This window comes from Mustela nivalis (genome assembly GCF_964662115.1).
Source record: "Mustela nivalis genome assembly, chromosome: 1".
NCBI classification, from domain to species: domain Eukaryota; kingdom Metazoa; phylum Chordata; class Mammalia; order Carnivora; family Mustelidae; genus Mustela; species Mustela nivalis.
In genome coordinates, this window is record NC_139020.1 from 152708402 (window position 1) to 152734022 (window position 25621).

Genomic DNA, 25621 nt, shown 5'->3' on the forward strand with positions numbered 1-25621 from the left:
ACCCAATCTCAGAGATGAAAAATAAAATAAAGTAAGACTTATTTTAAGGAGAAATGCACTAATATGGCACATATAAACAGATAGTTATTTTGCATCTTTTACATGATTACAAAATTTAGAGTAGTGCCCATATAAAGCACTAGCATATGTCATTGAAAATATTAATTTTTGGTCTTATGTGTAAGTATGATGTCATATAGAAAAAAGAAAACTTGTAAGTTTTAAATCCATTTGGATAAATTTTGCTCTTACTTTGTCATCTTTGCTCATAATAGCAAAATAATAGAATTCACTGAAAAGATAAAACTATAATAGAATTAAAAATTGCCAAGACAATTTTCAGCAACCAATCTAATTCAGTTATTTTTCTCTTTCAGAAAGAAAAATAGTGACTTTCCATCCTGCTTCATTTTATTCTCTTTCAAATGCACATTCTGAGTCAATATACCAAGCACCACTTAAATTACGGTCTTTGCATCTGGTTTTTAAATGTTATTCTCAACAATAAGACCTTAAACTTGTGTAGAATTTAATAGATTTGAGTACAATTTGATATCTAGTTATTTCATTTGATTCATATCACATTCCTATAAAGAACTTAGTTCAACACTATTAATCACATTTTGAAAACAAGAGTTCTTTAAATATGGACTTGGTTGGATCTTGTAGAACATAATGCAGTACCAAATTGAACACAAGGAACCAGGGTCTGAACTTGAGTTGAACAGAGTTGGGACCAGTGCTGAGGACATAAGGCCAACTATGCAGACAGAACAAAGTGATCAGAAAATGAAGTGATGAGTACTGGATATGCGCTCCCCTTCATGGAGGTCCAGCTGTAATACTAGAATGCTCTCACAACAGACAATCTAGCAGAGAATAAGGAAGCCATCTGCAAAGACATAGCCAAGTAGCTCCCAAATACAGATATTTGAGGACCGTCAGTCATGGAACCAGAATTTTAGTACCCCAAATTACTCCATCTTGGAGGACCAAGAGATACAAGAGGAGACTGTTCAAAATTACTTATTTCCTATAGCTGGGAGATAGGGTTTCTCAGTGGATCTAGCTGTCTCCAGACTTCTATGTTTCAAATCAAAACTCCTGGTGGCAGAAAGAGGGATCAATTTAAAATGCAAATTTGATCATGAGAGAGCCATCAGTAGTCCCTCAGGAATATATTATGAACAGAGCTTTAAGGATTGAATTCTGGAGAGGAGTCAAGATGGCGGAGAAGCAGCAGACTGAGACTACTTCAGCTAGCAGGAGATCAGCTAGATAGCTTATCTAAAGATTGAAAACACCTGAAAATCCATCGGCAAATCGAAGAGAAGAAGAACAGCAACCCTGGAAACAGAAAAACAACCACTTTCTGAAAGGTAGGACTGGCGGAGAAGTGAATCCAAAGCGACGGGAAGATAGACCCCGGGGGAAGGGGCCGGCTCCCGGCAAACGGCAGAGCAAGGGAGCACAAAATCAAGACTTTTAAAAGTCTGTTACACTGAGGGACATTGCTCCAGAGGCTGAACTGGGACGAAGCCCACGCGGGGTCAGCGTGGCCTCAGGTCCCGCAGGGTCACAGAAGGATCGGGGGTGTCTGAGTGTTGCAGAGCTTGCGGGTACTGGAACGGGAAAGCTGGCAACAGAGACAGAGCCGACAGTAAGCTCACAGCTCGGGATTACCTTGAACCAGTCGGAGGCTCGGTGAGCTCGGAGCACAGCTGGAGGTCAGGCAGATGGGAGTTACTGGGCTCTGTTCTCTGAGGGCACACTGAGAAGTGGGGCCCCGGGCTTTAGATCCTCCAGGCTGGAGATCAGGAGGCTGCCATTTGTATTCCCGTCCTCTGGAACTCTACAGAAAGCGCTCAGGGAACAAAAGCTCCTGAAAGCAAACCCAAGGGGATTACTCAGCCCCTGCTAAGGGCGGTGAATTCCGCCTGGGGCAAAGACACTTGAGAATCACTACACCAGGCCCCTCGCCCAGATATCAACAAGAAATCCAGCCAAGACAAAGTTCACCTACCAAGGAGTGAAACCACGGAGAGCAGCAGAATCCAGAGAAGGAGAAAGCAAAGCACGGAACTCATGACTTTCTCCCTGTGATTTTTTTAGTCCTGCAGTTAATTTAATTTTTTTCTTTTTCATTTTTTTCTCTTCTTCTGCTAAATTTTTTTAACTTTTTACCCTTTTTTAACATTTTTTAAATAGTTTATCTAATATATATATATATATTTTTATATTTTCCTTTATTCGTTTTCTTTTTTTTAATTCTTTTCTTTTTTTTTTTCCTTTTATTACTTTCTTTCTTTTTGAATCTCTTTTTATCCCCTTTTCCCCTCCATGATTTGGGATCTCTTCTGATTTGTTTAAAGAATATTTTACTGGGGTTGTTGCCACCCTTTTAGTATTTTACTTGCTCCTTCATATACTCTAAGCTGGACAAAATGACAAGGCGGAAAAATTCACCACAAAAAAAAAGAACAAGAGGCAGTACCAAAGGCTAGAGACCTAATCAATACAGACATAAGTAATAAGTCAGATCTAGAGTTCAGAATAACAATTCTCAAGGTTCTAGCCAGGCTCGAAAAGGGCATGGAAGATATTAGAGAAACCCTTTCCAGAGAGATAAAAGCCCTTTCTGGAGAAATAAAAGAACTAAAATCAAACCAAGTTGAAATTAAAAAAGCTATTAACGAGGTGCAATCAAAAAAGGAGGCTCTCACTGCTAGGATAAATGAAGCATAAGAAAGAATTAGTGATATAGAAGACCAAATGACAGCAAATAAAGAAGCTGAGCAAAAGAGGGACAAACGCTACTGGACCACGAGGGGAGAATTCGAGAATTAAGTGACACCATAAGACGAAACAACATTAGAATAATTGGGATTCCAGAAGAAGAAGAAAGAGAGAGGGGAGCAGAAGGTCTACTGGAGAGAATTATTGGGGAGAATTTCCCCAATATGGCAAAGGGAATGAGCATCAAAATTCAGGAGTTTCAGAGAACGCGCCTCAAAATCAATAAGAATAGGCCCACACCCCGTCACCTAATAGTAAAATTTACAAGTCTCAGTGACAAAGAGAAAATCCTGAAAGCAGCCCAGGAAAAGAAGTCTGTAACATACAATGGTAAAAATATTAGATTGGCAGCTGACTTATCCACAGAGACCTGGCAGGCCAGAAAGAGCTGGCATGATATTTTCAGAGCACTAAACGAGAGAAAAACATGCAGCCAAGAATACTATATCCAGCTAGGCTAACATGGAAAATAGAAGGAGAGATTAAAAGTTTCCAGGACAAACAAAAACTGAAATAATTTGCAAACACCAAACCAGTTTTACAGGAAATATAGAAAGGGGTCCTCTAAGCAAAGAGAGAGCCTACAAGAGGTAGATCAGTAAGGAACAGAAAAAATATACTGTAACAGTCACCTTACAGGCAATACAATGGCACTAAATTCATATCTCTCAATACTTACCCTGAATGTTAATGGGCTAAATGCCCCTGTCAAAAGACACATGGTATCAGAATGGATAAAAAAACAAAACCCATCTATAGGTTGCCTCCAACAAACTCATTTTAAGCCCGAAGACACATCCAGATTTAAACTGAGGGGGTAGAAACGAATTTACCATGCTAATGGACATCAGAAGAAAGCAGGAGTGGCAGTCCTTTTATCAGATCAATTGGATTTTCAGCCAAATACTATAATAAGAGATGAGGAAGGACACTATATCATACTCAAACGGTCTGTCAAACAAGAAGATCTAACAATTTTAAATATCTATGCCCCAACGTGGGATCAGCCAACTATATAAATTAATTAATAACAAAATCAAAGAAACACATCAACAATAATACAATAATAGTAGAGGACTTTAACACTCCCCTCACTGAAACGGAGAGATCATGGAAGCAAAAGATCAGCAAGGAAATAAAGGCCTTAAACGACACACTGGACCAGATGGACATCACAGATATATTCAGGACATTTCATCCCAAAGCAACAGAATACACATTCTTCTCTAGTGCACATGGAACATTCTCCAGAATAGATCACATCCTCGGTCCTAAATCAGGACACAACTGATATCAAAAGATTGGGATAATTCCCAGCATATTTTCAGACCACCATGCTCTGAAGCTAGAACTCAACCACAAGAGAAAGTTGGGAAAGAACCCAAATACATGGAGACTAAACAGCATCCTTCTAATGAATGAATGGGTCAACCGGGAAATTAAAGAAGAATTGAAAAAAATCATGGAAACAAATGATAATGAAAATACAATGGTTCAAAATCTGTGGGACACAACAAAGGCAGTCCTGAGAGGAAAATATATAGCGGTAAAAGCCTTTCTCGAGAAACAAGAAAGGTCTCAGGTACACAACCTAACCCTAAAACTAAAGGAGCTGAGGAAAGAACAAGAAAGAAACCCTAAGCCCAGCAGGAGAAGAGAAATCATAAAGATCAGAGCAGAAATCAATGAAATAGAAACCAAAAAAACAATAGAGCAAATCAACGAAACTAGGAGCTGGTTCTTTGAAAGAATTAATAAAATTATAAACCCCTGGCCAGACTTATCAATAAGAAAAGAGAAAGTACCCAAATAAATAAAATCATGAATGAAAGAGGAGAGATCACAACTAACACCAAAGAAATACAAACTATAATAAGAACATACTATGAGCAACTCTATGCCAACACATTTGACAATCTTGAAGAAATGGATGCATTCCTACAAATATACAAATTACCACAACTGAACCAGGAAGAAATAGAAAGCCTGAACAGACCCATAACCAGTAAGGAGATTGAAACAGTCATTAAAAATCTCCAAACAAACAAAATCCCATGGCCAGACAGCTTCCCAGGGCAATTCTACCAAACATTTAAAGAAGAACTAATTCCTATTCTCCTGAAACTGTTCCATGAAATAGAAATGGAAGAAAAACTTCCAAACTCATTTTATGAGGCCAGCATCACCTTGATCCCAAAACCAGACAAGGATCCCATCAAAAAAGAGAGCTATAGACCAATATCCTTGATGAACACAGATGCGAAAATTCTCACCAAAATACTAGCCAATTGGATTCAACAGTCCATTAAAAGGATTTTTTACCACGACCAAGTGGGATTTATTCCAGGGCTGCAAGGTTGGTTCAACATCTGCAAATCAGTCAATGTGATACAACACATCAATAAAAGAAAGAACAAGAACCATATGATACTCTCAATAGATGCTGAAAACTATTTGACAAAGTACAGCATCCCTTCCTGATCAAAACTCTTCAAAGAGTAGGGATAGAGGGCACATACCTCAATATCATCAAAGCCATCTATGAAAAACCCACCACAAATATCATTCTCAATGGAGAAAAACTGAAAGCTTTTCCGCTAAGGTCAGGAACATGGCAGGGATGTCCATTATCACCACTCCTATTCAACATAGTACTAGAAGTCCTAGCCTCAGCAATCAGACAACAAAAGGAAATTAAAGGCATCCAAATCGGCAAAGAAGAAGTCAAATTATCACTCTTTGTAGATGATATGATACTATATGTGGAAAACCCAAAAGACTCCACTCCAAAACTGCTAGAACTTGTACAGGAATTCAGTAAAGTGTCAGGATATAAAATCAATGCACAGAAATCAGTTGCATTTCTCTACACCAACAACAAGACAGAAGAAAGAGAAATTAAGGAGTCAATCCCATTTACAATTGCACCCCAAACTATAGATACCTAGGAGTTAACCTAACCAAAGAGGCCCAGAATCTATACTCAGAAAACTATAAAGTAGTCATGAAAGAAATTGAGGAAGACACAAAGAAATGGAAAAATGTTCCATGCTCCTGGATTGGAAGAATAAATATTGTGAAAATGTCTATGCTACATAAAGCAATCTACACATTTAATGCAATTCCTATCAATGTACCATCCATTTTTTCAAAGAAATGGAACAAATAATTCTAAAATTTATATGGAACCAGAAAAGACCTCGAATAGCCAAAGGGATATTGAAAAAGAAAGCCAAAGTTGGTGGCATCCAATTCCAGACTTCAGGCTCTATTACAAGCTGTCATCATCAAGACAGCATGGTACTGGCACAAAAACAGACACATAGATCAATGGAACAGAATAGAGAGCCCAGAAATAGACCCTCAACTCTATGGTCAACTAATCTTCGACAAAGCAGGAAAGAATGTCCAGTGGAAAAAAGACAGCCTCTTCAATAAATGGTGTTGGGAAAATTGGACAGCCACATGCAGAAAAATGAAATTGGACCATTTTCTTACACCACACACAAAAATAGACTCAAAATGGATGAAGGACCTCAATGTGAGAAAGGAATCCATCAAAATCCTTGAGGAGAACACAGGCAGCAACCTCTTTGACCTCAGCCGCAGCAGCATCTTCCTAGGAACATCACCAAAGGCAAGGGAAGCAAGGGCAAAAATGAACTATTGGGATTTCATCAAGATCAAAAGCTTTTGCACAGCAAAGGAAACAGTTAACAAAATCAAAAGAAAACTGACAGAATGGGAGAAGATATTTGCAAACGACATATCAGATAAAGGACTAGTGTCCAAATCTATAAAGAACTTAGCAAACTCACCACCCAAATAACAAATAATCAAATCAAGAAATGGGCAGAGGCCATGAACAGACACTTCTGCAAAGAAGACATCCAGATGGCCAACAGACACATGAAAAAGTGCTCCATATCACTTGGCATCAGGGAAATACAAATCAAAATCACAATGAGATATCACCTCACACCAGTCAGAATGGCTAAAATCAACAAGTCAGGAAATGACAGATGCTGGTGAGGATGCGGAGAAAGGGGAACCCTCCTACACTGTTGGTGGGAATTCAAGCTGGTGCGACCACTCTGGAAAACAGCCTGGAGGTTCCTCAAAATGTTGAAAATAGAACTGCCCTATGACCCAGCAATTGCACTCCTGGGTATTTACCCTAAAGTTACAAACGTAGTGATCCAAAGGGGCACGTGCACCCGAATATTTATAGCAGCAATGTTCACAATAGCCAAACTATGGAAAGAACCTAGATGTCCATCAACAGATGAATAGATCAAGAAGATGTGGTATATATACACAATGGAATACTATGCAGCCATCAAAAGAAATGAAATCTTGCCCTTTGCGACAACATGGATGGAACGAGAGATATCATGCTTAGCAAAATATGTCAAGTAGAGAAAGACAACTATCATATGATCTTCCTGATATGAGGAAGTAGTGATGCAACATGGGGGCTTAAATGGGTAGGAGAAGAATCAATGAAACAAGATGGGATTGGAAGGAGACAAGCCATAAGTGACTCTTAATCTCACAAAACAAACTAAGGGTTGCTGTGGAGGGGGGTTGGGAGAAGGGGGATGGGGTTATGGACATTGGGGAGGGTATGTGCTTTGGTGAGTGCTGTGAAGTGTGTAAACCTGGCAATTCACAGACCTGTACCCCTGGGGATAAAAAAACAGGTTTATAAAAAATAAAAAATTAAAAAAAAACCAATGATAAATTGGTTTGGGTATACGAAACTCTCTTTGCAGTTTAGTTGTAAATACAAAACTATCTCAAAATTTTAAAAATATTGATTTTTTTATAAAATAAATACAACATTTTTCACAGAAGAAAAAAAAAACAAAAAAAGAAAGAATTGAATTCTGCCTGCCTTTCTCATTTTCTGCCATAACCCTTTATATTCTATCACCATTTCATTTTTGTTGGAGGTCTTTTAGTTATTCACTCGATCTACCTTTAAAACCCTTAACCTCCTTTTCTGCATGACAGTATATATTCTTTTCTAAAACCACCTATTTTTTATTTACCCAAGAAAGAGTTATTGAGCACCCACAATAAGCACTGTGTTAGAATCCAATATAAAGATAAATGAAGAAAGGGCTCTGAATTTTGGGAATTCATAGCAAGGTGATGGCAGAGGAGCTTGCAGGGACAGATGAGCCATTCAATGTAATGGCTGGTATAGTTGTTAAAGGATTACTTTCAAAAGAAAATATAATCATGATGTTCATACAGACAGAAAAGGAACATGCACCAAAGATTTAAAAATTATATTTAACTCATTAATGAATGACAGAACTAGCAAGATGTTATAGTAGATTCAAAGGATAATTAAAAAATGTAAACATTTTAAAATAATACAAATTTTAAAAAGGACATATATATGCTTGTGTGTATTCATACACACACACACACACGTATATATATCTGGAATAAATTTGCAAATAAATAATATGTCTACCCACAGGGCCATAATCAAGTGCATTCCACCAGATATAATTAATTTGCATTTCTATGGGCAAGAATCATTTGCATTATTTGCAGCTTTCCACATTTTCCAGAATTGTAAAATAGCTCCAAAATAATGAAAGAGGGAGATAACTGATAATCAGCTAGACAGGACATACAGTAATGTTTTCTTGCCCATTTCAGAGTTTTCCACAAATTTTCTGACAAAAGTTGAGGCATAGGAGAGTGTGATGGTCATAGAGATTATGTACTTAAACTTCCCTAGAGTTGGAAGAATTCTGAGAAAGGCTTCTGGGGATATGTGATGTTGATTGTTATTGTGAATGGAGTTTTTCCAGGTCAGTGTGAGAATGAGGTACCTGAACTCCAGTTGTAAGAATGAGAAAGAGGTGTGGGCAAATACCTCAAGGTGGTAATATTCATGGGTCTCAAGGGTGTTTCCTTTTGATAATCAGGAAAATAAAGTTTATAGTCTCCCTCAGTCTTTTCAGAATTTTAAACACAACACTGATGTAAGAATTCCTCTTGGATGCTTTGAGACAAGAGCATTCAATGGCCCTTCCATCTCAGGCTGGATCTCAAAGTGTGGTCCAAGAACAGCAGTATTGACATCACCTGGGAACTTGTTAAAAGTGAAAATTCATGTGCCCTAACCCTCAGCTACTGAATCAGAAATTCTGAGGGTGTACCAGGGAATCTAGTCTAACAAACCCTCCAGGTGATTCTGGAGAACCACTGTCTTAGAGATACAGGTAGTTTACCTGAAGACCTAAGGGGAGAGATACTGCCTGGAGGACTGCCTTGAGGACCTCAGCTGGAGGAATAAAATCCTTCCACAATTACATGACAAGAATATATATGGAAGAATATGTAATTTCTGATTTCAGAAAACAATTTATCTGCACATATGTCCCTTCACTCCTTCCTCTAGTCTATGTGAACAGATAATTGTATCTTCCCTCAATCCCCAGATAAAGCCCATGGTAGATATAGCATGACAAATGTTTACTGAATGGCTGAGCAAATGGTTTCCACAAGGCAGAAAATCAACCCCAGAACACAAGATCAACACTACTGTTGGAGCAGCAGCAAAGCTAACATGAATATTGGATTAGAATGACTCAAGTCCTCCAAGTCAAAAGAGTAGTTCAGTTCCCAATGAGAGAAGATCATCCTTACATGCATGAGGGTAGGGATGTTAGATTGTTGCTCTTCTTATACCAGAGCCCGTGCTAAGGACTCACATGAAGCTTCTTTATATTGGAAAGTGTTCTCAAGGAAGCGAGATGGGAGACAATGTAGAGTGAGAAAGAGAATAGAAAACTCTTGAATTGGTCTTGCCTCTTGAGTGGGCAGTTGGAGTTCAACCTGCCAATACCCTTGAAGAACCCATTGAATACGCTTCCACCTGGTGGTGGATGGAAGAGGGAGCACTGATCCACCCTGGATCAGTGCTTTCTGACAAGGTGTACTTCATGGTATGTAACACCCTCAGAATTCCTTTTGTTTACCAACGTGGGTACCTTCACCATCTCAGAGAAACCCTCAGATAGAAAGGTGGAACTATTTGATGATGTGAGCCAAGGTGCTGTCAGGTCTCACCTTCAGATAGCTGGTTGCAGCAAGAATGGCTGGACTAAAAAGGGAGGCACAAGAGGTGGTTAACATACAGTTCTTTCATTTCAGACCCTTCCAAAGTCAAAATTATTCCACTTCCTCTAGTCCCAAGAGGAAATTATTTGGCCCACCCTGCAAAGTGGGGCAAGTGGTAAGACTGGATGGTCTCAGCTAATGCACATGGGCGCTGGAATCTGCAGCCTGCCATTCCATCTTCCCCACTCACCAGATACATATTCCTGAGAAAGTTTTATTTTCCCCAATCCTCAAACTGTTCATATAAAGTTGTAGTAATAATCTCCTTATCAGTCTCATAAGAATATTGGGATCTGGAAATCATATAATATTTATAAAAAGTACAAAAACAATGACAATCAAACTAAAATAATAACTAGTTATTATGAAGCCTTTATTATGTGCCAGTCATGGTAAATGTTTATGTAGTCTTCATTGTTAACCAGGTTCTATCAACCTCATTTTACAGATGAGGAAACTGAGGCACAATAACTTTAGGTATCACACACACACACACACACACACACACACACACACACACACAGAGCAAATAACCAAGCACAGATTTGAACAAAGCTATGAGGCTCCAAAGGAAAGTATTTTAGAGCAATTGTTTTATTTATTTATTTTTAATTTAACACTCTATGTGACAAATGATTTACATAAAACAAGGCAGCAGGAGGAGACAGAAGGGTGACTCCCCACTTTAAAGGGATTTACTGCTGGTCTCTCTGCCTATGCTTTTTATAAAACCCTTGCTTGGAATGACTAGAAAAAAGGATGCTGTAGTAAAAGTCATTGATCTGTAGGGTTTACAACTTGGAGGGAAGTGATGTGGTTAAGGTATACGTGATCTGCTCATTCTTTAAGACACAGCCAGCAGCCCCCAAAGCTGCTCCCACCACAATATTTCCCTGAAGTTTGCCCCTTCTCTGTCTCTCTGAACTTCAAGAGTTTCTTCTGTAGTATTGTCTGACTTTACTTCTTATCTTCCCATTCCAGATTTTGCCTTGCCTTTCAAACCAATCTTGACACTATCTTTTGATCTTCTCTACCATTTTCTTGCTGTGCTTTAGAATTCCCTGTTTACTTTGGGTAAACACCCTATTGATTTTAACATAGCCTCTATAAGCCTCAGTCTCAGCTCAGCTCCTTGGTGAGAAAGAAGGCTGTCTTAACAACACTGGCCCCTTGGATAAGATCCAGATTTGATAGAGAAATACTATTCTTATATGACACATCCTTTCCCGAAATATGGTCTGGTACCTAAGAAAATTTTCATTGAAATGCATGGCACCAGACTCTTGACCCTCTGATGAATCCCATCCAAATGTTCTTAAAGTTTTTACCAATGCATCTAAGAGTAAGGTTTCTCTTTCTCACTCTCAAAGTGTTATTCAAGTTTGTAGCTCTGGCTGGAAATGTGATGAATGTCATGTCTACTTGTGGCCCTGGAGGTGACCAACCAGTGGTGAAGAGGTAATGGGGACTGTCAAATTGATTGCCACACCACTTCACACCCCATGATCTCTCTTAGAGAGGAGGAGCGGGCTATGAGAGATTTAGATACCATTTTCCTCTCGGCTTTCAATAATTTGATTGAGGTGCAGCAATTACCACCAGATGTTAAAGATCTCTCAGATGTTGAAGGCATTTTGCTGCCCTTCCTGCTACCTTCGGTACATTGAGGCTTCAGCAAATGAGTGAACATATTTGGGGTAGTGAGATCCTGGTTTCTCAGTGGTGAAGGGAGTTACAGACAAGGAAAGGGGAGGACTAAGATATATCTCCTGTTGGTACTTATTTAGGATTAAAGTAATCATCATGAATATAAGTTTTATGATTGATATAGTTATTTACTAGCTCTGTTGCTGCGTGGATCTAGAAGGAATTCATATTAACAATGAATATACCTAGTGCCAGGTCTCTTGGGTTAAAAATATGATTCCAAGGCTGGGGTAGGGAAAATAAAAGATGAGCATGGGGTATATGATAGAAAATAATGGAAACACAGTAAAGATAGCAGGGGCTATAAGGAAGGGTTTCCTATGAGCTAAATTTGGAATAATTTGAGCATCAAAATAAGTAATGATAGTAATGGATTATAATCCATTCTATAGGATAAGAATCCATGAATCCATATTGATTAGATACATAGATAGGAAGGGACAATTCTTTTCAATACACTGTTAAGTAACAAATATGGATGGAATGGTGGAGTTAGAAAAGCATAAATGAATGGTAAATCTAATAGGTGAATTTTTTTTTTAACTTTTTATTTTTTATAAACATATATTTTTATCCCCAGGGATACAGGTCTGTGAATCACCAGGTTTACACACTTCACAGCACTCACCTAAGCACATACCCTCCCCAATGTCCATAATCCCACCCCCTTCTCCCAAACCCCCTCCCCCCAGCAACCCTCAGTTTATTTTGTGAGATTAAGAGTCACTTATGGTTTGTCTCCCTCCCAATCCCATCTTGTTTCATTTATTCTTCTCCTACCCACTTAAGCCTCCGTGTTGCATCACCACTTCCTCATATCAGGGAGATCATATGATAGTTGTCTTTCTCTGCTTGACTTATTTCGCTAAGCATGATACGCTCTAGTTCCATCCATGTTGTCGCAAATGGCAAGATTTCATTTCTTTTGATGGCTGCATAGTATTCCATTGTGTATATATACCACATCTTCTTGATCCATTCATCTGTGGATGGACATCTAGGTTCTTTCCATAGTTTGGCTATTGTGGACATTGCTGCTATAAACATTCGGGTGCATGTGCCCCTTTGGATCACTACATTTGTATCTTTAGGGTAAATACCCAATAGTGCAATTGCTGGGTCATAGGGCAGTTCTATTTTCAACATTCTGAGGAACCTCCATGCTGTTTTCCAGAGTGGCTGCACCAGCTTGCATTCCCACCAACAATGTAGGAGGGTTCCCCTTTCTCCACATCCTCGCCAGCATCTGTCATTTCCTGACTTGTTGATTTTAGCCATTCTGACTGGTGTGAGGTGATATCTCATTGTGGTTTTGATTTGTATTTCCCTGATGCCGAGTGATATGGAGCACTTTTTCATGTGTCTGTTGGCCATCTGGATGTCTTCTTTGCAGAAATGTCTGTTCATGTCCTCTGCCCATTTCTTGATTGGATTATTTGTTCTTTGGGTGTTGAGTTTGCTAAGTTCTGTATAGATTCTGGACACTAGTCCTTTATCTGATATGTCGTTTGCAAATATCTTCTCCCATTCTGTCAGTTGTCTTTTGATTTTGTTAACTGTTTCCTTTGCTGTGCAAAAGCTTTTGATCTTGATGAAATCCCAATAGTTCATTTTTTTCCCTTGCTTCCCTTGCCTTTGGCGTTGTTCCTAGGAAGATGTTGCTGCGGCAGAGGTCGAAGAGGTTGCTGCCTGTGTTCTCCTCAAGGATTTTGATGGATTCCTTTCTCACATTGAGGTCCTTCATCCATTTTGAGTCTATTTTTGTGTGTGGTGTAAGGAAATGGTCCAATTTCATTTTTCTACATGTGGCTGTCCAATTTTCCCAGCACCATTTATTGAAGAGGCTGTCTTTTTTCCATTGGACATTCTTTCCTGCTTTGTCGAAGATGAGTTGACCATAGATTTGAGGGTCTATTTCTGGGCTCTCTATTCTGTTCCATTGATCTATGTGTCTGTTTTTGTGCCAGTACCATGCTGTCTTGATGATGACAGCTTTGTAATAGAGCTTGAAGTCCGGAATTGTGATGCCACCAACGTTGGCTTTCTTTTTCAATATCCCTTTGGCTATTCGAGGTCTTTTCTGGTTCCATATAAATTTTAGCATTATTTGTTCCATTTCTTTGAAAAAGATGGATGGTACTTTGATAGGAATTGCATTAAATGTGTAGATTGCTTTAGGTAGCATGGACATTTTCACAATATTTATTCTTCCAATCCAGGAGCATGGAACATTTTTCCATTTCTTTGTGTCTTCCTCAATTTCTTTCATGAGTATTTTATAGTTTTCTGAGTATAGATTCTGTGTCTCTTTGGTTAGGTTTATTCCTAGGTATCTTATGGTTTTGGATGCAATTGTAAATGGGATTGACTCCTTAATATCTCTTTCTTCTGTCTTGCTGTTGGTGTAGAGAAATGCAACTGATTTCTGTGCATTGATTTTATATCCTGACACTTTACTGAATTTCTGTATAAGTTCTAGCAGTTTTGGAGTGGAGTCTTTTGGGTTTTCCACATATAGTATCATATCATCTGCGAAGAGTGATAATTTGACTTCTTCTTTGCCGATTTGGATGCCTTTAATTTCCTTTTGTTGTCTGATTGCTGAGGCTAGGACCTCTAGTACTATGTTGAATAGCATTGGTGATAATGGACATCCCTGCCGTGTTCCTGACCTTAGTGGAAAAGCTTTCAGTTTTTCTCCATTGAGAATGATATTTGCGGTGGGTTTTTCATAGATGGCTTTGATGATATTGAGGTATGTGCCCTCTATCCCTACACTTTGAAGAGTTTTGATCAGGAAGGGATGCTGTACTTTGTCAAATGCTTTTTCAGCATCTTTTGAAAGTATCATATGGTTCTTGTTCTTTCTTTTATTGATGTGTTGTATCACATTGACTGATTTGCGGATGTTGAACCAACCTTGCAGCCCTGGAATAAATCCCACTTGGTCGTGGAGAATAATCTTTTTAATGTACTGTTGAATCCTATTGGCTAGTATTTTGTTGAGTATTTTCGCATCTGTGTTCATCAAGGATATCGGTCTATAGCTCTCTTTTTTGGTGGGATCCTTGTCTGGTTTAGGGATCAAGGTGATGCTGGCCTCATAAAATGAGTATGGAAGTTTTCCTTCCATTTCTATTTTTTGGAACAGTTTCAGGAGAATAGGAATTAGTTCTTCTTTAAATGTTTGGTAGAATTCCCCCGGGAAGCCGTCTGGCCCTGGGCTTTTGTTTGTTTGGAGATTTTTAATGACTGTTTCAATCTCCTTACTGGTTATGGGTCTGTTCAGGCTTTCTATTTCTTCCTGGTTCAGTTGTGGTAGTTTATATGTTTCTAGGAATGCATCCATTTCTTCCAGATTGTCAAATTTATTGGCGTAGAGTTGCTCATAGTATGTTCTTATAATAGTTTGTATTTCTTTGGTGTAAGTTGTGATCTCTCCTCTTTCATTCATGATTTTATTTATTTGGGTTTTTCTCTTTTCTTTTTGATAAGTCGGGCCAGGGGTTTATCAATTTTATTAATTCTTTCAAAGAACCAGCTCCTAGTTTTGTTGATTTGTTCTATTGTTTTTTTGGTTTCTATTTCATTGATTTCTGCTCTGATCTTTATGATTTCTCTTCTTCTGCTGGGCTTAGGGTTTCTTTCTTGTTCTTTCTCCAGCTCCTTTAGGTGTAGGGTTAGGTTGTGTACCTGAGACCTTTCTTGTTTCTTGAGAAAGGCTTGGACCGCTATATATTTTCCTCTCAGGACTGCCTTTATTGTGTCCCACAGATTGTGAACCGTTGTATTTTCATTATCATTTGTTTCCATGATTTTTTTCAATTCTTCTTTAATTTCCCGGTTGACCCATTCATTCTTTAGAAGGATACTGTTTAGTCTCCATGCATTTGGGTTCTTTCCAAACTTCCTTTTGTGGTTGAGTTCTAGCTTTAGAGCATTGTGGTCTGAAAATATGCAGGGAATGATCCCAATCTTTTGATACCGGTTGAGTCCTGATTTAGGACCGAGGATGTGATCTATTCTGGAGAATGTTCCATGTGCACTAGAGAAGAATGTGTATTCTGTTGCTTTGGGATGAAATGTTCTGAATATATCTGTGATGTCCATCTGGTCCAGTGTGTCGTTTAAGGCCTTTATTTCCTTGCTGATCTTTTGCTTGGATGACCTGTCCATTTCAGTGAGGGGAGTGTTAAAGTCCCCTACTATTATTGTATTGTTGTTGATGTGTTTCTTTGATTTTGTTATTAATTGGTTTATATAGTTGGCTGCTCCCACGTTGGGGGCATAGATATTTAAAATTGTTAAATCTTCTTGTTGGACAGTCCCTTTGAGTATGATATAGTGTCCTTCCTCATCTCTTATTATAGTCTTTGGCTTAAAATCTAATTGATCTGATATAAGGATTGCCACTCCTGCTTTCTTCTGATGTCCATTAGCATGGTAAATTCTTTTCCACCCCCTCACTTTAAATCTGGAGGTGTCTTCGGGCTTAAAATGAGTTTCTTGGAGGCAACATATAGATGGGTTTTGTTTTTTTATCCATTCTGATACCCTGTGTCTTTTGACAGGGGCATTTAGCCCATTCACATTCAGGGTAACTATTGAGAGATATGAATTTAGTGCCATTGTATTGCCTGTAAGGTGACTGTTACTGTATCTGGTCTCTGTTCCTTTCTGATCTACCACTTGTAGGCTCTCTCTTTGCTTAGAGGACCCCTTTCAATATTTCCTGTAGAGCTGGTTTGGTGTTTGCAAATTCTTTCAGTTGTTGTTTGTCCTGGAAGCTTTTAATCTCTCCTTCTATTTTCAATGATAGCCTAGCTGGATATAGTATTCTGGGCTGCATGTTTTTCTCGTTTAGTGCTCTAAAAATATCATGCCAGCTCTTTCTGGCCTGCCAGGTCTCTGTGGATAAGTCAGCTGCCAATGTAATATTTTTACCATTGTATGTTACAGACTTCTTTTCCCGGGCTGCTTTCAGGATTTTCTCTTTGTCACTGAGACTTGTAAATTTTACTATTAGGTGACGGGGTGTGGGCCTATTCTTATTGATTTTGAGGGGTGTTCTCTGAACCTCCTGAATTTTGATGCTCGTTCCCTTTGCCATATTGGGGAAATTCTCCCCAATAATTCTCTCCAGTATACCTTCTGCTCCCCTCTCTCTTTCCTCTTCTTCTGGAATCCCAATTATTCTAATGTTGTTTCGTCTTATGGTGTCACTTAATTCTCGAATTCTCCCCTCGTGGTCCAGTAGCTGTTTGTCCCTGTTTTGCTCAGCTTCTTTATTCTCTGTCATTTGGTCTTCTATATCACTAATTCTTTCTTCTGCCTCATTTATCCTAGCAGTGAGAGCCTCCATTTTTGATTGCACCTCATTAATAGCTTTTTTGATTTCAACTTGGTTAGATTTTAGTTCTTTTATTTCTCCAGAAAGGGCTTTTATATCTCTCGAGAGGGTTTCTCTAATATCTTCCATGCCTTTTTCGAGCCCAGCTAGAACCTTGAGAATTGTCATTCTGAACTCTAGATCTGACATATTACCGATGTCTGTATTGATTAGGTCCCTAGCCTTCGGTACTGCCTCTTGTTCTTTTTTTTGCGTTGAATTTTTACGTCTTGTCATTTTGGCCAGATAAGAGTAAATAAAGGGCAAGTAAAATACTAAAAGGGTGGCAACAACCCCAGAAAAATATGCTTTAACTAAATTAGAAGCGATCCAAAATAGTGAGTGGGGAGAAAGGGGATAAAAAGAGGTTCAAAAAGAAAGAAAGAAAAAAAAAGAAAAGAAAAAAAAATTTTTTTAAAAAAGAAAACACCTGAGAAAAATGTAAAAAAGAAAAAATATATATATTAGATAAACTAGTAAAAAATCGTTAAAAAAGAAAAAGGTAACAGTTAAAAAAAAAAAAAAATTTTACCCGAAGGCGAGAAGAAAAAGAAAAAAAAAAATGAAAAAGAAAAAATTAAATTAACTGCAAGACTAAAAAAAAAATCACAGGAAAAAAGCCATGAGTTCCGTGCTTGGCTTTCTCCTCCTCTGGAATTCTGCTGCTCTCCTTGGTATTGAAACCGCACTCCTTGGTAGGTGAACTTGGTCTCGGCTGGATTTCTTGTTGATCTTCTGGGGGAGGGGCCTGTTGTAGTGATTCTCAAGTGTCTTTGCCCCAGGCGGAATTACACCTCCCTTACCCGGGGCCGGGGTGAGTAATCCGCTCGGGTTTGCTTTCAGGAGCTTTTGTTCCCTGAGCGCTTTCCGTAGAGTTCCGGAGGACGGGAACACAAATGGCGGCCTCCTGGTCTCCGGCCCGGAGGAGCCGAGAGCCCAGGGCCTCACTCCTCAGTGCGCCCTCAGAGAACAGCGCCCAGTTATTCCCGTCTGCCTGACCTCCGGCCGCGCTCCGAGCTCACCGAGCCTGCGATCGGTTCAAGGTAACACCGAGCTGTGAGCTTACTGTCGGCCCTGTTTCTGTAGCCGGCTTTCCCGTTCCAATACCCGCAAGCTCTGCGACACTCAGACACCCCCGATCCTTCTGTGACCCTGCGGGACCTGAGGCCACGCTGACCCCCCGTGGGCTTCGCCCCGGTTTAGCCTCTGGAGCGATGTCCCTCAGCGGAACAGACTTTTAGAAGTCCTGATTTTGTGCACGGTTGCTCCGCCGCTTGCCGGGAGCCGGCCCCTCCCCCCGGGGTCTATCTTCCCGTCGCTTTGGATTCACTTCTCCGCCGGTCCTACCTTTCAGAAAGCGGTTGTTTTTCTGTTTCCAGAATTGCTGTTCTTCTTCTCTTCAGTCTGCCGATGGATTTTCAGGTGTTTGCAATCTTTAGATAAGCTATCTAGCTGATCTCCGGCTAGCTGAAGCAGTCTCAGCTTGCTACTTCTCCGCCATCTTGACTCCTCCAGGTGAATGTTTGATAACAAAATATTTACATACTGTCAAAGATGAAATGACTCCCCATAAACTGATGCCAAAGGGAAAAGAGTAGCTTTGCAGTGCAGTAACTTAGCAAATACGACTTCAACCAAAGGATCACAGTTAATATGACCCATATTGGGACAAATACACATTATGGACATTTGATGTGATGCACCAAGAAGTGAGGATATCATCACATCTGGGATATTCCTGCCAAAAAGGCATAATTTAAACCCAATCAGGAGGAAACACCAGCCAAACTAAAAGTAGGGGGCAAAGACATCAAGGTCGAGGAGAACAAAGAAAGGCGGAGGAATCTCCAGATTAAGGAACAGGAAAGAGGCTTGGGTATGTAAGGAAACATGCGATCCTGAACTGGGTCCTGATTGGGGGGGGGGGGGGGGAGAAAAGCTATAAAAGATATTGTTACTATCATCAATAAAGTTTGATTATAGACTGTGAATTAAATATTAGTATTGTCTCAATGTTAAATTTCCTTATTTTGATCATGAGGTTACATAAGAAAATGTGTATGGGTTATATAAGACAAAACCCTTGTGATTTGAGAAGGTATGCTGCAATATTTAGGCATAACAACAGCCATGTTTACAACTCAATTTCAAATGTTTCAGAAAACTGATAAAAGAGGGAAAAAATGTGAACAATTTCTGAAGCTTCATAAAGGGCACATGATTTCCTTATACTATCTTGCAATTTTTCTGTAGCTTTGAAATCGTATCACAAACAAAGAAAACATTTCTACTACTTGAAAGGGGATAGTTCCCTGTGAAAGAAGAAAAGGTAAGTGGCTTTGAATGGGAAAAACTTGGTAGTATGAAAACAGAAAAAGTAGAAAGTAACATTTTTTTATTACCAAAATAACATAACCCTTTGCAGAGTAGCTATGACCAAAAGGGTGACTTAAAACTCTAGGGAAGGTAAAGAGCATATCTGAAATTTCAAAACTCAGTCTTCAAATTTACAACTTCCTAAGAAAACTGGGAAGTCCCTTAAAAAGCAGCTGTTTTGTTCAGAGTTGTTAAGAGTTCCTGGTGCTTAGTATTTCCATTAAGATAAATGCTAGATTAAACCAAAGTAGTCTGCAAAGGCAGTAGTAATTGGGGAAGCCTTATCTTCGCCTTGTGTTATGGGTGCAGTCATTTAGCATAGATAATGGGCTAGAGTCAGTCCTGGAAGTAGGTCAGCCAGTGAAGCCTGCCCTGGGGAAGGACTGTCAACAGGCCCCTCCCACAAATAAATCCCTGGTGCTGAATTCTTCCCTTCTTTCTTTAGAGTCTTCTTTTATTTTTTAGGTTCTTTAAAAGTTTGTTATAATTTGCCTTATTTTTCTTGTTAAGTGAAAAGGGGCTGAGACCACTGAACACTACTTGCTGCAGGCACACAGAAAGTTGTCACTTTCTTTGATAAGAATGCTGGGAACACATGATTATCATCCTATTTTATGGATAAAGAAACCAAGGCTCTGAGCGGTTGAGCAACTTTCCAGTAATCATACATGCAATAAATGGCAGTCTACCTAACTGCGGAATGTCTGCTTCTTCCGCCACATTGCCCTTTATCTGCATAAAGATGTGCCACTTCCGGAGAAGAGAGCTGGTTAGGCGCATCCTCCTTGCTGAGAATGTGCCAGGTGTGTGGGCACTAGCAGGGCTAGAAGTGATCATTGGAAAAAACCAAAAGTATAAGTAAAAATTCTGTTCTGATTTTGTTTCATCAACCACCTGAGTTTTCCTACCATTCACTTTAAGTTTCTTAATCACCTAGTTGTTCATTCCTTTCTTTTCATACTTTGAAATATTATTATGGCTCTGAGAAGCAAGATGAAAATCTTTGTTTCCAGTAAATATACATTTGGAAACTATCTATTAGGAAGTAATCCATGGAAGTTGCTATTAGGGCAGCTATTAGGGAAGCCCACAGTGAATGGTGTGGAGAAGGTATGAGTTCCAAGTAAGTCCCTAAACATACCCATGATAGTTACACACACACACACACACACACACACACACAGAGAGTGAAAATTACAGAAGCTGAAAGAACCCACACTCTAAGGTTTACAGAAATAAATCCAAGCCTTAGATTCATCATTGGCATGGCTCTAGGGAAATGATGCTCGCTTCAAGAATTCAAGAACTTTAGTCAAGAAGTGAAGGATTGGGATGTCACTGCTTCCTTGGGAGGATATTGCCTCATGCTTCCTTTTGTCAGTTGAGAATGAAGGATCATCCCTGCTATGTCAAAGATCCTTGTGACACCTACGTTAGATAATAAAGTGCTTGGGAAACTATGCAGTTGCATATAAAGGTTTGTTTTTGAAGCAATATTTTCTCTGTTATTAATGAGCCACTTGATGCTACCCAAAGGGTCAACCTCTATAAGTATAAAACAATTCACAGTAGTTCTCAAGAATGTAATAACTCTCCATTAGACTAATCTTCACAGGCAAGAACCATGTCTGACATAGCCCAGGCATTCACCAAATAAGAAATATACCTGGACACATGATGATGAGTGAAGGCCAAAAGAGTCTATCATATTGTGTTGGTTCCTCAAACTATGTAAAATACCAGCTCCTAGCACAGTGTCTGTGATGGCTGATTTTATGTGTCACCTTAGCTGGGACACAGTGCCTAAATATTTAGCCAAATGTTTCTCTGAAGATGTTCTGTGGATGAGGTTAATATTTATATCAACAGACCCTGAGTAAAGCAGATTACCTTCCATAAAGCGGGTGAACCTCACCCAATCACTTGAAGGCTTTAAAGGAACAAAGACTGGCCCCTCTTGAGCAGGAAGGAATTCTGCCAGCAGACTTTCTTTGGAATCAAACTGCAACTCTTTACTGGGTCTCCAGCCCTGCGGATTTTGGACTTACCAAACCTGGGCAATCACGTGAACCAATCCCTTAAAATAAATGTCTTTTGGCAAACCAAAACACAGACCTTAACTGTAGAGAATGAACTGATGGTTACCAAAGGGGAGGTGAGATGAAATAGGTAATGGGGATTAAGGAATGCACTTGTGATGAGCACCTAGTGTTGTATGTAAGTGATAAATCACTATATTGTATATTGTACACCTGAAACTAATATAACACTGTAGGCTAACTAACTAGAATTCAAATAAAAACTTAAAAAAAAAAAAAACACCTCTGTCTCTGTACATACACATCGTATTGATTCTCTCTCTAAGGAGAACCCTGACTAATACCACTGGAAATGCTCAATGAATATCAAGGTTTTGTTTAATCCCCAAATGGAATATTCTTTTTTTTTTTTATGGTGCCAATTTTAAATACAGTTTTATTTAAGACATTGCATTTTCCACTTAACAATACAGTGCTTATAAAGTGCAATGTTTATTTCCTTTCCCTGTGCACATATTCCATATTCAAGTATCAAGAATGCCCAGTTTTTTTGCTATAGCAGCTCAACATTATAACTGCCATGGAATTTGCTACAAATTTGGGTCCTTTGAATATTGTATGTGGAACAATGCTCAACCTATTTATTCTCAGATTGGTTTAGTCAACCTCTTCAATGGTGGGCCCAGAGGAGGCACCACCAGAGGGAGGAGCTCCACCACCAGGGAAGCCTCCAGGCATTCCTCCTGGCATGCCCCCTGCACTCTGGTACAGCTTGGTGATGTTGGGGTTGCAGACTTTCTCCAACTCTTTCTGCTGGTGTTCAAATTCTTCCTTCTCTGCAGTCTGGTTCTTATCAAGCCAGTTGATGATTTCATTGCACTTGTCAAGAATCTTCTGTTTGTCTTCATCATTTATCTTGCCCTGAAGTTTTTCATCTTCAACAGTTGCTTTCATGTTGAATGCATAAGACTCCAGTGAATTCTTGGAAGACACCTTGTCCCGCTGTTTCTCATCTTCAGCTTTGTACTTCTCAGCTTCCTGGACCATGCGCTCGATATCTTCCTTGCTCAAGCGGCCTTTATCATTAGTGATGGTAATCTTGTTCTCTTTTCCTGTGCTCTTATCCACAGCAGAGACATTGAGGATACCATTAGCATCAATATCGAAAGTGACCTCAATCTGAGGGACACCACGAGGAGCAGGAGGTATGCCTGTGAGTTCAAACTTTCCAAGTAGATTGTTGTCCTTGGTCATGGCACGCTCACCTTCATACACCTGAATAAGCACACCAGGCTGGTTGTCGGAGTAGGTAGTGAAGGTCTGTGTCTGTTTGGTAGGAATGGTAGTATTACGCTTGATAAGAACAGTCATGACTCCTCCAGCAGTTTCAATACCAAGAGAAAGTGGAGTGACATCCAACAGCAGCAAATCTTGAACATTTTCAGATTTGTCTCCAGAAAGAATGGCTGCCTGGACAGCTGCACCATAAGCAACAGCTTCATCAGGGTTGATGCTCTTATTCAGTTCTTTTCCATTGAAGAAATCTTGGAGAAGTTTCTGAATCTTGGGGATACGGGTAGAACCACCCACCAGAACAATATCATGGATCTGAGACTTGTCTAACTTGGCATCCCGAAGAGCTTTCTCTACAGGGTCCAGGGTGCCACGGAACAGGTCAGCATTTAATTCTTCAAACCGGGCACGAGTGATAGAGGTATAGAAGTCGATTCCTTCATACAGAGAATCAATCTCAATACTGGCCTGCGTGCTGGAAGAAAGTGTACACTTAGCACGTTCACAAGCAGTACGGAGACGACGAACTGCCCTCTTGTTTTCACTGATATCTTTCTTATGTTTGCGCTTGAACTCTGCAATAAAATGGTTGACCATTCGGTTGTCAAAGTCTTCTCCACCTAAGTGGGTGTCTCCAGCTGTGGACTTAACCTCAAAGATCCCATCTTCAATAGTAAGGATTGACACATCAAAAGTGCCACCTCCTAAGTCAAAGATCAGCACATTCCTTTCAGCTCCAACTTTTTTGTCTAAGCCATAAGCAATAGCAGCAGCAGTTGGTTCATTGATGATTCTAAGTACATTGAGACCAGCAATAGTTCCAGCATCTTTGGTAGCCTGACGCTGAGAATCATTGAAGTACGCAGGTACTGTGACAACTGCATTGGTAACAGTCTTCCCAAGATAAGCCTCTGCAATTTCCTTCATTTTTGTCAAAACCATAGAAGACACCTCCTCTGGATAAAAGCTTTTTGTCTCTCCCTTGTATTCTACTTGGACCTTGGGCCTGCCAGCATCATTCACCACCATGAAAGGCCAATGCTTCATATCAGACTGGACAACAGCATCATCAAATCTCCGTCCAATCAGGCGTTTGGCATCAAAAACTGTGTTGGTGGGGTTCATCGCAACTTGATTCTTGGCAGCATCACCGATCAATCGTTCGGTGTCCGTGAAGGCGACATAACTTGGGGTGGTCCGGTTTCCCTGATCATTGGCAATTATTTCCACTTTCCCGTGCTGGAAGACACCCACGCAGGAGTAGGTGGTGCCAAGATCAATGCCAACTGCAGGTCCCTTAGACATGGTTGCTTGCGTGTAGGCCTGGCTCGGGTTGAGAAGAAGACAGCAATCCAAAGATCTGGCCCCGCGTTCAATGAGAACCCCAAATGGAATATTCTTTAACCATCACAATATTTCACTCTAAAAGAATCTTTTTGTTTTCCAAATAAAAATTAGTTCAAAAATGTTTCTGTATTTAATTTTTTACTCCTTCCCAAATATTTATTGTCTCTTCATTTAACTATCTACCTGTAAACATAATGGGGAAAAAAAAGCTCTGGGTAAGCAAATGGAGGGCCATGCCCAAATTTAGCAATGGTGAGAGCCTAAATATTGACAGATTACAATTTAAAATTACACAAAATGAATATAATTTTGTGGAACTATTCCTATTGTATTGAATATTGTTTGTTGAATAAAGCAACCTTAAGGAAACTTTCTCTATATAAAAATACTGGACTTAGACAATAGAGCTAAAGTTGAATTCTCTTAATTCTGCATCTAATGTAGAAAAATGGCACTGAAATTTTGAAAGGAACATGAAATTGTTGTACCTTCTAAATCTCTATCAATAAAATATGTGAGGAGAAGGGGAAAAATTCAATTTAACACTGAGAGTAATTTTCACCTTTTCTTCCTTGAAAAACATATGTGAAATGTCATGTGTTGTCATGGAAACAGTAAAATAAGAAATCTGTTTGTGAATGCCTAAAGTTAGGTGCAAGATTGTCAAATAGAGGCTGTTTGTATTGTCTCTTACAGAAGAAAAAGACTGATGACGATTTGATACATAACCATCCTTGTATTTATTCTGTGTCTTCTCTTGGTCTGTGTTTTGTGTGGGGGCAACTTCCAAAAGTTGTTTCCTTTTATTTTCCGTCCTGGAGCTTATTGCAGGCGCATTTTTCCAGACCTTATTTGTAACGCCATAGATTTTACAGTTGAAAGATCAATTTAGGAAATTTAATAAAAAGCAAAATTCATGTAACCATGCTCACAAGACAAAATATTTAAAGCGATAGGTGTAAGTAGAGTTTTAGGGTAAGACAAACCCCTGAGTTTGACTCCGAATGCTTTCATTTAGTTACTCTGTCACCTTGGGCAATATACTTCACTCCTCTCTAATCTGTTTTGTAATCTGTAAAAATGGAACTAATTGACTCACTTGTTTTCGAATTATTGGATAAACTTAAATAATATAGATCCCATAGCTCACATATTCGTCATTATTATCTCATTCCAATTATTCACATTAGTGGATAGGACCAAAGCCTAGATAATAGAAACTGACCTCATATCTTCAAATCCCTCTATTGCTTTTTTTTTTAAATAAATTTTTATTTTTTATAAACATATATTTTTATCCCCAGGGGTACAGGTCTGTGAATCACCAGGTTTACACACTTCACAGCACTCACCAAAGCACATACCCTCCCCAATGTCCATAATCCCACCCTCTTCTCCCAAACCCCCCCCCCCCAGCAACCCTCAGTTTGTTTTGTGAGATTAAGAGTCACTTATGGTTTGTCTCCCTCCCAATCCCATCTTGTTTCATTTATTCTTCTCCTACCCACTTAAGCCTCCATGTTGC

The 25621-nt window shown here is 39.4% G+C and overlaps 1 pseudogene across 1 annotated transcript; it reads right to left on the reverse strand.

Moving 5' to 3' along the window:
• Positions 1-21929: 21929 nt before the first annotated feature.
• On the reverse strand, positions 21930-24141 carry LOC309862417 (heat shock cognate 71 kDa protein pseudogene; annotated as a pseudogene). Its single transcript has one exon. The product of its transcript is annotated as a heat shock cognate 71 kDa protein pseudogene (transcript).
• Between the last annotated feature and the right edge of the window lie 1480 nt (positions 24142-25621).